Source organism: Cydia strobilella, chromosome 6 (genome assembly GCF_947568885.1).
Source record: "Cydia strobilella chromosome 6, ilCydStro3.1, whole genome shotgun sequence".
In the NCBI taxonomy this organism is placed as follows: Eukaryota; Metazoa; Arthropoda; class Insecta; order Lepidoptera; family Tortricidae; genus Cydia; species Cydia strobilella.
Genome location: NC_086046.1, coordinates 2,336,688 through 2,353,511, shown reverse-complemented (window position 1 = coordinate 2,353,511; position 16,824 = coordinate 2,336,688). Strand labels below are relative to the sequence as shown.

The 16,824-nt window shown below is 36.3% G+C and overlaps 2 protein-coding genes across 5 annotated transcripts in view; one reads left to right on the top strand and one right to left on the bottom strand.

Moving 5' to 3' along the window:
• Positions 1 to 16,824, top strand: part of LOC134741937 (integrin alpha-8) — a 185,941-nt gene that overhangs the window by 10,323 nt on the left and 158,794 nt on the right. The window lies entirely within an intron of this gene.
• The window catches only part of LOC134741942 (brahma-associated protein of 60 kDa), a 389,674-nt gene continuing 385,184 nt past the window's right edge, over positions 12,335 to 16,824 (bottom strand). The window contains exon 12 of the mRNA XM_063674828.1: positions 12,335 to 12,344. The gene's annotated coding sequence lies outside the window, so the exon portion shown is untranslated. The remainder of the gene's footprint in view (positions 12,345 to 16,824) is intronic.

Sequence of the window (16,824 nt, the reverse complement as noted above, 5' to 3'; positions counted from 1 at the left end):
ATTAAAATAAACAAAATAGATGTATGACGAATACTTATTGTGGCGAATTGGAAAATATGTAAATATGGATCGCAGTTATTATATTGTTCAATTCATTTTCTAAAAATTCAACTTTCAGGTTGAGAATAATTTTAAATCTATATGAAATAAAACTATGAAAACGGAGTATATCGCGTATATGGAAATATGTAATACATCCCGACGCTGTATAAAGAGAACTTACTGCCCAAAGTATTCTGTGGCAGGCTGCGCGTGCGCTCGCCGCGCATAATCCGCCCATTGTGCGCTTTTGAAACAACCTGTGGGCTGATAACATGTGCCAGATCCTCAGCTATGCGATAATAGTACAGTCAAGAAGCCTTATTGCATGGTGCTGTGTGTTTTACAACTAGGAAGATATGTAGGTATAGGTTTTGTACTGGTGGGCTGATCCCATGTGCCAGATCCTCGGCAATGCGATAATAGTACAGTCAAGAAGTCTTATTGCATGGTGCTGTGTGTTTTACAAAACTAGGAAGATATGTAGGTATAGGTTTTGTACTGGTAGGCTGATAACATGAGCCAGATCCTCGGCTATGCGATAATAGTACAGTCTAGAAAACTTATTGCATGGTTCGGAGTTTTACAACTAGGACAGTACCATGTAAGTACATGTTTTGTACATTTACGTATCTCTTAAGTTTGGAGTCCAAACATACTTGTATACATAGTAAAACACACACTCACACACAGTTATTGGCAGCAGCTAAGTGTACTATACAGGGTGGGCGCCAATTACCCGAAAAACTATTCATAAGGTGCATTGGGGTCCCTTAGAAATCGGATTAATTTAAAAAATGACAAATATCTATATTTACTTTAGCAACACTTAGGATACTGCAACGCTTACCAAGGCATCTTGATTACTGTTGCTACAGTAGAATGTAACTTGCTTCTAGTTTAAAGTAGATATTTGCCATTAAGTAAATAAAACGAATCTTAAAATAAATGACCAAAAACTATCCCCTGCACTGGCAGCATTTACTCGCTGTATTCCTTTGAGATTTGTGTATTCCTTGAGCGTGGAAGCTGACACTGCTGCCAGTGATTTCTTGAAGCAAAAAAATTCAATTTTTCAACATTTTCTCAATTAAAGTAAGACCTTTGGTTGCCTTACAGGAATATTATAATACATAATTATATGGATAGACGACAACGAGTGGTGTATGACGTTCGATTGATTATTAGGATGAGTTTGCTTGCAGATTTTGTACTAATATGTGCCATTTTCAATCAAAAGGGTCCTTATTTATTGTCGGTTGTCAATAAGGCACTATTTCCATACAGCTTCAATTTGAAATCAACCTTATTGACAAGCGACAATGTGGTACCTCTTGGTTGAAAATGTCACATATAATCTCGTAAACAATGTTTTTCGACTTGCGCCTATACTACACGTTATATATTTTTTATGTCAGGCAGAAGAATATGTTAAAGTTGTTTGAGTTATTGGGACCCTCCCTGTATAGTATTGAACGGACAAACAGCATTCATAGAGCCAGGTTTCCATCGCTGGCTTGCCTTATTATGTTAAAGATATGGAGAAGGGCCTTCATTGATTTAAAAAATGCAGTTTTAATTGCAAGCTAATTGACAGACTAATTATGACTTCGCAGTGACGTATTTAATTGCAGTTTAACGTTTTAACATCATTTCTTTCTGAGCAAAAACTTTTAGTTTTAAAATTTGACTTTAAAAGGTCAATCCTCATTTAATAAATAAATATTAGGGGACATCTCACACACCAACCTAGCCCCAAACTAAGCAAAGCTTGTGCTATGGGCGACGATATACATACTCATATAGATAAATACATACTTATATACATAGAAAACACCCATGATTCATGAAGAAATATTTGTGTTCATCACACAAATAAATGCCTTACCGGGATTCGAACCCGGGACCACCGGCTTCACAGGCAGGATCACTACCCACTAGTCCAGGCCGGTCGTCAAATAGAAAGGTCTTTCAAAACTTTTTTTTATATTATGTCTATAAAACAGCTCAAGTCGCTCAAAAAGTTAAGTTGAGCTGTCGCTGATTTGTAGTCTACACGATGGCTCAACGTAGGGACGCATTTATCCGTTAGAGGGAGCAAGTGATATTGCTATCTCATTCCACCGCATAGCTGCGTCCCTTAGATTGGCCTACGCCATCAGATATATCAGATATACAGTCGCCATCAGATATATCAGAGCGGCCATGGTGCTCACAAAACTCTGAACACGCCTCGATTGTCAAGGTGCTAGTGCATGTTCAGATAGTTTTGAGGACCTCGGCCGCTCCGATATATCTGATGGCGACTGTACCATCTTGCAGTAGATTGCCCTTCGCTCATATAATGGGGTTCACTGCCAATTCTCGCTAATTAATGACTCGTTAATTCCCTGCAAGGTCAAAGCGGTTTACATTCAAAAATAACGACCCAGAACAATTAACACTGTATGAATGGTATCTTTATTGACTATGGACGGTCAAATATATGTATACAGTTTACGCTTTATCACCAACAAAAATATAACTTTGACAAAAAGGCACACTGTGTGGAAGGTAAATCTTCTGCGAGACTGTTAAACGGTGTTTGAGTTATTGTAGCGACAGCTCATGACGTGGCCAAGGCAGGGGCGTAGCTAGAGGATATGGCGCCCGGGGCAGTCACCAAATTTGCTCCCCTGACGACTGACTCACTTGCCCATTTTGCCCCCCCCCCTCCTGGATGGCGCCCAGGGCACTTGCCCCCTCTGCCCCCCCCCCCCTAGTTACGCCACTGGGCCTAGGCTATAACGTATGAGTATAACATATTTTGTATCACCATGGTGTCACTGGTGAATTGATAATTTTGCTGTTGGAAGCCTTAAAATCACGGCAATATTCATGAAATCTAATTTGGATTTGGTTTTCAACTATCGATAGAGTGATTCTTGAGGAAGGTTTAAGTGTATAATTTGTCAACCCGTGCCAACCCAGGGTGGGTCGCTAGTTGATATGAAGTGTCGAGTATAAAATACTCCATTCAGGCCACAAAGTGACAGACCCTTCCGTCCCGTCCCGACCCTTTAAAGCTTTTAAAGCTTTTCTTCTGTCAGGAGTAAGTTCTTACTGTACAAGTGAATAGGTATACTTGTGAAGAAATGTTTATACCTACTTACTGGCCGCACCATCATAAAGTCCATTTCTGAACACATGGAAATGTCAATTAGACTTCGAGCTTCGCAAGCGGCTATCAATTTGAATCTTACTTTCACACATTACCTTTACCTTTTACCCGACGGCGTCGCACTAAATCGGCCGTTCCTTTTAGGGCGGTGTGTCGCAACGGTTTGACATTTAAAACCAAAACTATATCAATCAGGGGAAAGCAGAGCACTTGCGACATCGTATTGATTTAAATTACTTTCGCAAAAGCGTAATTTATGGAGACAATTCTAAATAAGACTTTAATGCAACTGGTTTAAGCTCAAATTGCAAGATATCAGTGAATAATTTTGATAACTTTCATAACGCCGTATCATGATATGACTTTGTTGTTGTAATTGTAATCATATCACAATCAATTAAGACCTTTTTTCGGGTAATAACAGTTGATTACATACGATTTGTCAAGGTCTTCGAAAAGTTACGCGAACGAGCGATGTAAATGGTGTTGGCATTTTCTTTATTGAACGATTTGCGAAATAATTAGCGAATTTGCGATACGAATGTTTAACTAGAGCGTGAAAGGTTAATATACCGGACATTATGATAAGGGTTGTCTTTTTGGTGTTTCTGTTTTTAAACATTTGAAATTTATGTAATTATGTAGAGTCAGACCAAGCTAACTCTGCGTGCCATCTACTACTGAATATAGATATAGTGTGGCAGTATTGTCAAATTTCTACGAAAATATGGCGTTTTATGACACTCACTTTGTTTTGTCCATGTCGGTATAATATGTTAACTTAGGGTGGTATCCAATTTCTTTGTCCAATGTGCATTACGTCTCACTCTCTCAATAAGCAAAACATGAGACGCAAATACACGTTTGACCAAGATATTGGACAGATGGAATACCATCCTTAGACGAAATCTCGCTTCTACTTGATTTTATTTACGCAATTCTCCGATAGATGTCGCTGACTGTAGAATAGAACACGCTATCGTTTGTTCTTCGTGGTTTACGTAAATACATTTTAAATAATCATTTCGTTGATTTCGTTGCCTTCGAAGAGAAACTCGCAAGCTTCACTCAACGCAAAGATACAATTATTATGGCAATTGAAATATTTCAACGCAATGGAAATATATTTGGATCCGTTCTTATTAATTCCAATAGGAACGAATATTGAAGAAATTTAGTGACATCAAACAATTGCTAGTTACCATCGTAAACACTATTAACTGACCATTTGCATACCTTACTGCAACGAGATAAGGTTTACCAATGGCCAGTTGAGGGTGTTGCTCATTGACAAATAACGTGTCAAATGCTAGTTATTGATATTGTTGCATTACAAACTTGTAGACTGAGCATGTAAAAATAATAAAAAATAATAAAAAAATTACCCCCATTAAAATATAGCGCAATCGATTCTCCTATCGATTCTGAACAGACTGTTTTTAGGTTTTCAGTGGGTCATAAAACACCGTGTAGTTTAGTTCTCAACTAGTTATCTTTGGCAGTTCGATTCGAAAAACCAATTGTCATTTCACGCTACAATTATTGTGACGTTTTGGGATATCCATTAGATATCCATTGGATTTTAATAACAAAACTTCCGTGAGACATAGACATATTAAATATATTAATAACGGGTCACTCAAGTGTTTTAAGTCGAAAACGCTCGACATGTTTCACTCCGTACTGAGGAGCGTCATCAGGAGCTTGCGTCGACGGTGACGGACCGGCGCAGACAGTCTGCGCATAACTTTCTTAAATATCTCGTTATCGTTTCTGTTTCATATCTAGTCGATCTAGTTAATACCTAGATCATTGTTCGAATTGGCCCGTATCTCGTATGTTTACCAATGAGTGTAACAAAAATAAATGGTACGCGAAAATAAATCAACCAAAACAGATTCATTCGTAGGTAATTAAATAAATATGGAAGTATTGTTTGTGCAACTTATGTATGAGTATCTATAGTTATATAATAAAATTGCTAAAAGCGCGACCATACGCCTCTTTCTTGGGCTGTAAGACAGGCGCCTGTTTCCTCAGTTTCATCAGCCGTCCATATAATTACCCTTCAGCCCACATCTCGCGCCCGCGCAACTCCCTGCGCACGCGCTGATCCGGGCGTGGATCCGGGTCAAGGCGCGGCGCATTCTTGGAACATCGACAACCAATATTGTCCAGAAACTGACATTGACCTGCAATACTATGTATGTGTAATTCGCAATATTGCAAAAACAAGTGAATACTTAGTCATAACATTATTAAGACTCCGACAATGACATAAAATAGTATGTAGCAGAAAAATTAAAAACATCCTGACATATAAAATACTACTATTGGCACAATCGAACTAGGACAAAGCTCGAAATAACTAGAACGGTCCTGAAATTTGGTGTGTATGTTAGACTCACACTCGTAAGTTTTACTTACGTAAGTAGGAACACAGCTATACCTACTACAGAATGAGATATGAATATCGTTATCTCATTCTAGCAAATATCTTTGTCTCTACTTACGTAAGTAAAACTTACGAGTGTAATCCCGGCCTTAATAATATGAGTCTTCGCAAAAGTTGCAAAAACAAGTGAATTGGTCATAGTGTCTAGAAGTCTCCGACATTGACATGAATAGAATTTGCTAGCAGAAAAATTGCCAAACCTAAGACAGACATATTTTCTGGAAGTTCGTTTTCTTCACCTAAAATACTTCATAGGTGTATGTACCTTCGTCCGCACTTTAAACTGCCAGTTCCCAAACCTTATTGTAAATCAAACTATTGTGTATTAAGCACATACTTTTAAAAACAATAATACAATCTTTGAATTAAAGGAAAAATGCAAAAATTCACTGCTATAAATATAATAATAAATAATAAATAAAATTCTTTATTTAAGACCATCGGGGATCATTGGGTTAGTAATTACCTTAAAATTTAAATAATCTTATCTAAGTGTTAGAACTATATACATAACTATCCTTAATAACTATAACTATACTATAACTATATATATATATATTTATTTATTTATTACTGCGTGCGTGTATCAAGCAGCAGTTATTCAGATACAGGCAATCAATTCTGTCTGCTAACATTCTCAGAATGCTATGGGCAAGATCTTGCCTCGATCTTCCGGCTTTAATCCTTCCCGAAGCGGTGATTTTTTTTCATTTTTTTTGGGTTCAGTACCCAAAGGGTAAAAACGGGACCCTATTACTAAGACTCCGCTGTCCGTCTGTCCGTCCGTCTGTCTGTCTGTCACCAGGCTGTATCTCATGAACCGTGATAGCTAGATAGTTAAAATTTTCACAGATGATGTATTTCTGTTGCCGCTGTAACAACAAATACTAAAAACAGAATAATATAAATATTTAAATGGGGCTCCCATACAACAAACGTGATTTTTTTGCTGTTTTTTCCGTATGGTACGGAAAGCTTCGTGCGCGAGTCCGACTCGCAATTGGCCGGTTTTCTTTTAATTTAATAATAATTCCACCAGTGATTCGCTTGTATAATTTACGAATTTAAATATCTATGAATGTATAGGTATATTAAGATTAAGCAATAAATGCAATATGCTTAATATACATTCATGAACGTCATATTTTCTAGAAATCAAACAATAAGGGTGACGAATTAATATTAGCAGGAAAATTGTGATATGACCCAAAAATAAAGTGGGTGTTAGCTGAGTGACAGGAAAACTGCATTAACCAAAGTAGACAATTAAACAACTATTGATATGAACAGGAAAATGCAATCATTTCTGTAAAATTAATTATTTATCCTCCATTGACGGAAATGAGTAGTGGAATAAAATGATTGCTAAAACATTTAGTAATAAATTTATGAGTTATATGATAACACATACACATACAATACCCAGGTAAAAAAAACGAGTAATTTACTCAAAAAAATTAAGTTACTTAGGTAATTGATGGAAGTATAACACCCTTAATTTTTTTTAATACACTATTTGTGACGTTTTCAATCAAAAGGTACCACATTGTCGGTTGTCGATAAGGTTGATTTCTATTTGAAGCTATATGGAAATAGCGCCTTACTGACAAGCGACAATAAGTACCCTTTTGGTTGAAAATGGCACATTTATCTTACTTATCCCTATAAGGGACCTCTTTCAGCTAATCTAGACATATATATAGTAGTAGGTACAAAAACAAATTCAAATCAACAAAAGAGATTTTTACACGGAATATTTGTTAACGCTACCCTTATTTATTATGTTATTGAACTTATTGAAACCTATAATCAGTCATTTCACATTTTAAAAAAAATTACGTGGGTCTTATCAGATTTTCGGTACCATCAATTTAGAAATTTTCATTCGGTGGAAAATCTTATTTTGTATACGATCTTCCATTTACTGAGAAGTTGAGAACAGAAAAGCATTGTGCTTTAACGCCGAATAAAAACAATAGGGCTTGTGTAATGAAGACATCACTTCTCTGAATCATCGTATAGTCATAATCTCATATATGGCAATTGAAATCATTATTTAAATCATCTGAATTGACTTCTGGAATTTTAAGTTTCGAGCAAAGTAAGCAATAAATAATTTTGGCAGAAATATAGCATAAGGTAAAAAACTGCATAAAACATTATCAATAACAACTATATTTGAGGTTGTACAATAAAGATGACTTGTATTGTATTGTATTGTATAATACGAATGCAGATCAGAGAATATCTCCTCCAGCAAATTAGGAAAAAAAAAGATTCCGACGAATTATTGAGAACTTCCTCCTTTGTAAAAATAAATCAGCTCTTTTTTCTTACTTTTACAGGGTAAAATCTCTTAAGGATTTCAATTGGTCTGAGAAATGATAATATGTATGTTTCATTATATTACTTTATGTTATGAGCATAGTGTATAAGGAGGTATCGAAATAATAATAATAATGCTTCGTATTATCTACCCCAAAATAACCCTTTTCAATAATTAAATCCAGGGGTCTAAAAGTAATAACTTTTTCTTTAACTTGGCGGTTAAATTCCTTATTGTTCCCGAAAAAATAGATCAATTTTATGATGAATGTGAGAAGTCAATAGGCAATTGAAAATATAACATCGTAACGGTTAATAGTTCTTTTGTAGTGAGTATACATAAATATAAATACGGCTTACTAGGGGTGAAATATAAAGCAAACAATGGTTGAGTGTTTCTTTTTAAGTCGAATAAAAAGATGAGTATTGAATAGCAAACGGTAGGTTAAGCAAATAATTAAAGATAAAATAATAAATTGCGGATTCAACGAATGTTTCCATGGAGAAGAAATAGTGTGTATGAATTTAATTTTATGTCTTTCTCGTTACCTAATTAAAAATATTATGTATGTTTCATTATATTACTTTATGCAAAGATAGATATAACTCCGTAATAGATGGATACAGTCTAAGGAAAAAACGTGCCTCGAAAATCACGAAAATTTGATTCTCGATCAGATGGCGCCACTAGTTTTGGCCTACACTCGTATAGAGGGCGTTGACTGTTTCGTTTGTTATTTATAATTTTAACGCATACCAGTGAAAGAACATGGGTCAAAATCATATAAAATAATTAATGCAAATAAAAAAATCATTTATCCATATTTAAATACATTTTATCGTATCTTTATAAATATTTATTTTTAGTTTTAAAGTGTGTCGACAGATGGCAGTGAATTTACTGGGGTTACAAAATTTACTATGACAGTACCGCTCTAGTATAAGTTACTCTATGCTTTATGTTATGAGCATAGTGTATAAGGAGGTATCGAAATAATAATATTAATAAATTATTTCTTTATTAAGACAATACAGTCTACATTTCTAACTCAACTACTTATAAATTAGGTTAATTGTAATTACATAGACTAAAATTATACAGGTATTTTTTTAACCCTTTACCGCATACGAAGCCATTTATGCCGGATATAATATTCAACTCTATTGACTCTATTGAAATAATTCTTTTTTGGCTTTGCTATTTGCCATAGCAAAGCCAAAGTGAAGGATTTAACAAACGGAAAAATTAAGACAACTGACCCTTTTACACCTTATTGCAACGAGATATGGTCTACATCGATCCTAAATTAAGTTAGCATCTGACACATAAATAAAAAGTAAAGATGAAGTATTTTTCAACATAAGGAAGCTTATGTCACTCGAGGCTGCGCAATGACACAACACGATGACGATTCAAGGTGAGTCAGGTGAGAATATTGTGTATGTTTAACCCGGTTAAGCCTTTATAGACCTTAGGGCGATGAAGTTAAAATCCCTGAGGTCAGATAAAGTATGAGATCATCTGAATAATACATTCTTTGTTGTTTTATTGACTTGTGTAAAAAATGACAGATATATTGGGCCGATTTAAAATACGAGTACCTACTAACCTTAGTTGTATGTCTTGTTTGATTAAATTACATAAATACAGAAAAAAAGCGTGACATAAACATGTCTGTACTGAAATGTAAAATTGCCAAATAGCATATTGGTAGATTCACAAAAACTAGGTTGAATCACTAGAATCGAATATAAAATATAAATTTGTTTTGGCTGCCTTTAATGTAAAAATAGAATGTATAATATTATACGAGTATGTATAGTAATATAAATTTTTGTAAGTATTTAGGTTCTTAGGTTACTTTTGGGTATGGCACACTTTTGCGCCTAGGCCAAGAGTCAGCAAACTTTTAAGGGCCAATCACAGTAGAAATCACAAATTTACGAGCTCGAAGTGTTATTTTTTGTTGACTTGAGAATTACTTGTACTTCCAAAGAGCCGCAAGCTTCGGAGCCGCGGGTTGCCGACCCCTGAGCTAGACCATCTATCATTGTAATTTTAACGTGGTAAATGCCATCCTGTCACATCAATCTGTATTATTGATTTAATCGTCCATAAGTGCCATCATTATCATCATTATCAGTCCATACAAGTCCCACTGCCCTTGTCGCGTGCTTTGCTTGTAATTAACGGTTTCATTCTACATGCATAATGTAAGACATATGTTTTGCATACTTACCATATTTTTCGGTCCGCTGGTTAGTCCAGTAACCGCTACAAAAGCTCCGTTTTTGAAATTCGAACAGGCGTCGGAAGTCGACGACCGCCTCCAGATGGCGCTCTGTATGCGTGTGCGCGCGCCGGACGCACAAAACGTAACTGGCCAGTATTTTCACTTAATTTTACACAGTTTTCGTAAAAATGAAAATCTGACACGCAGTAATAAAAAAAACCACCTCCATGAAAGTAATAATAACTCTTTTATGCAGTGGGAAAAACCCACTTACCTTAGGAGTACTTAAGTAGGTAATTACCTTATACCTAATTTTCATTTTTATTTCAGGTAAGTAACCAGCCAATTCTACCACCTGTACCTAGTGCATCTCTGCTACTCATATTGATTGACTGAGATATGAAATAAGTAAGTAGAATTATTGTCGACCTGATTCTAATTTTAATAAACATAAAAAATTTGATCTCGATACGATATGGATCGGATCTCTCAAACAAAAACTTCACTTTTGATATTGCAGGATCCGATCCATATCTTATCGAGATCAATTTTTTTACGTTTATTAAAATTAGTATCAGGCCGTTTCGCTAAATCATTAGAAATATAAATAGGTAGTAGTTTTACCATACAGCAAATATAACAGTAAAGAAATAGATGCATAAAAAAACAATTGTTCCTTAGATAAAAGCATAATAAACAGTAGAAAACTTATTCCTTTCCCCAGTCAAATCAAACGTGTAACTTTCCAGTTTAAAGTCAATGTACTGGTTATCTTAGTAATATTTGAACTGTGCCGGACGTGTCCCCGGAAGGGACACGCTTTGAGTGAAATTTAATTAATATTAAAATGTGATTAAGGATGACGTACGGCGCGCATCTTTAATTGTGGGATCTTTTGATGTTTATAATAAGGATTACATGCTAAGTATTGGTTATCCTACTGTTGTTCTGTTATTTATTTATTGGTTGTTACATAATTTATTTTCTTTGTAATTTTGTGATCTAAAGGGGCCCACTGATATCGGCCTGTCAGTTGTTCGGAACTGTCAAATTTTTGTTCTAACGGACAGGCCGATATCGTCCGGCGGACTGATAGTCAGTGGGCCCCTTTATAATGATTATATGTGTAACTTAGTCATGATAAGCGCAATTTAAGTGACCTGAGATGAGTAACGAAAAAGTACAGTAGTTTCGTATCTCAACGGAAAGTACAGTCGCAATCAGATATTACGGAGCGGACGAAGTGCTCAAAAATATCTGAACACGCACTCTAGCGCCTTGACAACAGAGGCGTGTTCAGATATTTGTGAGCACCTCGGCCGCTCCGATATATATGATTGCGACTGTACATACAATTTTTGTCCTCAAATTGGGATTATGTATTTATTCCAATCATAAAGACCTAGCTCTTCAAACCAGCCAAAATTTAACGAATAAAAATTGGTACAAAATAAAAATCGGTTTTAATAATTCAGGTAAGGTAATTTAGGTAAAGATATAGATATGTTTATTTGCACAAATGTAGCGATGATCATAATAGGTGGATAGTAATTTTGGATGCGTACATTCCACTTGAAGAAGCATGCAAATTTTTCTTACTAGCTAGGTACTATAACTATATATATACAAATTGAAGCTAAGGTAATTCAGGTTCCTTTTACTTTGCTAGCAAGCCAAATCTTTGGTTTCCTTATGACTGGTGAATTACTAGTCTAATTTAAATAAAAATAGGATAAAATGCTTTATTAACTTAACTTGAAGAATTGTTTGACATGATGCCAACGGCCGCTTTCTATCACCGCACCGCTCGCCATCGGCAGGGTGTTCATCCTCACACCCTAGCACCTAAATGGTCGCGTACTGTGCGGTTTAAGAGGAATTTCCTCCCGCGTACGCTTCGGCTGTGGAATGAGCTCCCTGCCGAGGTTTTCCCGAGGGGCTACAGTATGGGGTTCTTCAAAAAAGGAGTGTACAGGTTTTTAAAGGGTCGGCAACGCGCGTGCAATATCTCTGGTGTTGCAGGCGTTCATAGGCTACGGTAACTGCTTACCATCAGGCGGGCCGTATGCTTGATTGCCACCGACGTGGTATAAAAAAAAAAAAAAAAAATATCTCGTCATGGTGGTCTTTTCTAATTATAGATATAAGCTTGGATTTAATCATTGAATGTTTTTACATCATTACGGATTATACTACATGCGTTCCGCTCGTCAGCTTAAAAACTAGTTACATTAAATACAAAGGCACTGGCTCATATGGCTTATGGTTTTAAGTTGCATCTACACAAGCGCTTAAAAACGCTACTAGTAGACATTTTTGACGCTAAATACTTAAAATAAGATGAGAATGAACTGACTAATGATATTATTACTGAGAAAATGTACAATATCTTCGTTTGAAATTTTTTCTAAATTAAGCAAAAAAAATACACTCCTTTTTTGGGCAGTCGTGTAAAAAGAGATCAGATTGGTGCCCAAAAAACGACTCAAGGAAAGGTGGAAATCAACTCTCATAATGGGAAGACGAGCTATAAGTGGAGACGAATTGCTCAAGCCAAGAAAGACAACAGTGAAAATCCTCCTGCCTTTGCCAACAGGCACACCGAAATAAGAGACATTTTATTGTGCATATTAACTAATTTTCTAATGTGTAAACTAGAAATCCCATCAAAAACATTACATGTAAAAAGATGCCCGTCTCGCAACGCAATACTTCAAAAATAATAATAATTAAATATATATTATATATATATTATATATATATATATATATATTGTATTGTATATTTATTTGTGTGTTAGGTTTCGTTTTAATACTTATATGTATAAGTAGTAATTGTAGTATGTGTGTTTGTGTTTAATAGTCTCCATATTTAAGCTCTTTGCACTACCTGTTGACTTTTGTATGAGTTCTACATTTCCTGCTACCCAAAGGTTGTCTGGAAGAGATCGCTTTTTAGCGATAAGACCGCCTGTTGTTACCTGGTTCTATTTTTTCTTTAAATATTTCTTTGTAGTTTTACATGTATGTAAAATGTATAATTTTGGTGCAATAAAGAATATTTACTTACTTACTTACTTACTTCTACTACAAAAAAGTTTAGAGATGATACCAAGTCGGTTATTTTAGTCAGTGCCAGGGGGTGTTAAAACCGCATCAATATTAGATATCTTCAATTTTTAATACGTACAGGGCCCTAGCTTTAGCTAGCACAAAATTACAGGATGTCGAAAATGGCCTGAATGGCTTCGAGAAAAGGATGGTACGGCCGTGCCTCTTTGTTTTGCTCGACTTGGCTGGGGCACGGCAGTGCCAGACAGATGATTCTTAAAAGCAGAGTAAATGGGCTAAATTAATTAATATTCTAAAATTTGCCTTGAACTGCTCAGAAAAGAGCATGAAAATAGCACATACTCGTAAATTTACGGATAAATGTTAACACGCTCCACGTCTTATCGCTAAAGAGCGATCTCGTTCAACCTTTTGGTGACATGAATGCCAAAAACATCGTAAATGTTGTTGTTGCTAACAATAGGTATGTTAATAACAATTTACCTAACATTTATTTAGGTACATACATAAAATATATCTACAGTATACTAAACTAAACGTACTGTACTAAACTAAATCATAATTCTAAATACAATTACAATGTCAATTATTAAATTAAATGAATAAATTACAAAACAAAAAAAAAACAACAACATAAAAGCACAATAATAACTAATCAAATAACCCACCCTGGGTCATTCCAGGCGCAAAAGCAATTTACCTAACTTAATACTTGTTTTATTAGAATTTTCCGTTTCAAAAAAAAACTAAGATGAATCCAGCTCCACCTACGTAGACCAATTAGTCATATTCGTAAAACCCTACACTTAACGCCTTTAATGTCAATTAGCAGAATTACAGGTCAATTCGAATAATAGTTAACTAAAGGGGCCCACTGACTATCAGTCCGCCGGACGATATCGGCCTGTCAGTTAGAACAAAAATTTGACAGTTCCGAATAACTGACAGGCCGATATCGCCCGGCGGACTCATAGTCAGTGGGCCCCTTTAAAACTCGAATTGGCCGGATACAATTCATGTTCAAAACTTGAAAAACGTGACATTTTGTAGGTAAGTTTGACATAGGTATCGACTACTAAGCTCAAAGCGTGTAGCGGACAAAATGCGATTTTTTGGAGAGCCAAAAACTGATTTAGGTATTTTGAGCTAAAAAATCATAACTTCTACGTTTCCTTGAATAAACTGTAGTTAAAATGCCTGTTTGTGGTTTATTATAATCTTTTTGAGTCCTCTTAAAATTTGCTGTACTAAAGTGCAAGCGTAATACCAATACCTACTGACATAGTTACATCAGTTACATGACATAATATGAGCAATAGTCATAATTTTTATCGTCGACCTGTGACATATGATAAGACCAAGTTCGAAGCGGCATTTGACATAGGTTTGTTTTGAAAACGGCTTTATCTATCATTAGGGTTTATCTCAATAATGAATTTACTTTGGACCTGTTGACCTAATATCACATGTTATGCATAATAGATTCAATTAGAAATATATGTTTACCGCAATTTGTTTTTATAAAGGGCAAATATACATGACCATTGACCAGTACTTAATTAACTAAAACTATGCAAATAATATGTCTAATAAATGTAATAAAAACAAAATGGGATCTATAAGGTGGCAGAGGTTGAAGGATAAGATTAAAACGAATGGTCGTTTATTTAAATTAATTAATTTGTTCCTGTATCCCCAAAAAATATAGTGTGGTTGTTGTTGTGGTATCTGGTTCCAAAGAAAACAACCAACCACACTATAATTTTTGGGGATACAGGAACAAATTAATTAACTTAAATAAACGACCATTCGTTTTAACAGTCTGCCGATTTTTGCGGTGGAGGGAAATGTCAAATGTATACGTAACGTAAAAATAGCCATGTCAGATAAACGTCAGTCCCAGTCCATACATTGTGTATGACCATTGGCCGACTATTTTTGACAGAGAGGAACGCCTGTTAATGGCTACTCCGTTTGGTTATATCCTCCTAGATACCAACAGGAAAAAGTAAATGTTCATATGTAATAAAACTATGAAAACGGATTATATCGCGTATATTGAATTTATAATACATCCCGACGTTTCGAACTCTTTACAGCGTTCGTGGTCAACGGGTGACTGAGGAAAAATTACAAAATGCAAAAATACCCACATACTAAAATAATGAACAATCATAGACTACAAACTTTAAGGCTGGTTGTACATGCAAAATCGGTTCATAAGGCTAGTTATACACTATAATTATTTTTCAAGTAAAGATATATATATATACGCGATAAAAATAAACTATGCCGGCTCCAACCCTACACCACGGACCCGAGAAGATTTAATTCCCTCCTAAATTGTAGGAGGGTATCCCAATATGGGACCGGCAACAAACTCGGCGGGACACATCTTTTCAAAACATCAGAATGTCCAGCATCATCCAACACTACGGTCTCACAGTCTATGTCTCGCTTGCTCCTTTATCAGGTGGACTACAGGATCTCAAGCTGGTGGTAGAGAAAAGCCATCTTCCCTATTAAAGTTTGGATATTTCTTAATCTCAATGGCCTCGCGCAGCATTCTGGGTATGTAACGCTTCTCCTTGGCAAGAACCAGAGGCTTATCAAACTTGATTGAGTGATTGGCTTTATCCATGACATGCTCACAGACAGCAGACCTAGGTCGACGGTGCTTGACATCAGCTATGTGTTCCTTCACCCGAGTGGAAATGCTCCGTTTCGTCTGCCCGACATATGATAGGCCACACTCACAGTCCAGCCTGTACACTCCTGCAGTCTGTAGAGGGGTATTGCATTTTACAGGCCTCAGGAATTGTGACATCTTCTTCATTGGCTTGAAATATGTTTTTATAGAAGCACGCTTCAAGATGTGGCTGATCCTGTCCGTGACCCCCCTGACAAAAGGCAGAATGGCAGGCCTGCGCTCGACTGTGGGGATCTTAATGTGGGACCTCTGGTTGACCCGCGGTATCCTGAGCTCGTTTGCCTGGAGCGCGCGCCTGGCATGCTGGAGCTCCGCGGCCAGATGCTGGTCTGCCTTTTGTCAGGGGGGTCACGGACAGGATCAGCCACATCTTGAAGCGTGCTTCTATAAAAACATATTTCAAGCCAATGAAGAAGATGTCACAATTCCTGAGGCCTGTAAAATGCAATACCCCTCTACAGACTGCAGGAGTGTACAGGCTGGACTGTGAGTGTGGCCTATCATATGTCGGGCAGACGAAACGGAGCATTTCCACTCGGGTGAAGGAACACATAGCTGATGTCAAGCACCGTCGACCTAGGTCTGCTGTCTGTGAGCATGTCATGGATAAAGCCAATCACTCAATCAAGTTTGATAAGCCTCTGGTTCTTGCCAAGGAGAAGCGTTACATACCCAGAATGCTGCGCGAGGCCATTGAGATTGAGAAATATTCAAACTTTAATAGGGAAGATGGCTTTTCTCTACCACCAGCTTGGGATCCTGTAGTCCACCTGATAAAGGAGCAAGCGAGACATAGACTGTGAGACCGTAGTGTTGGATGATGCTGGACA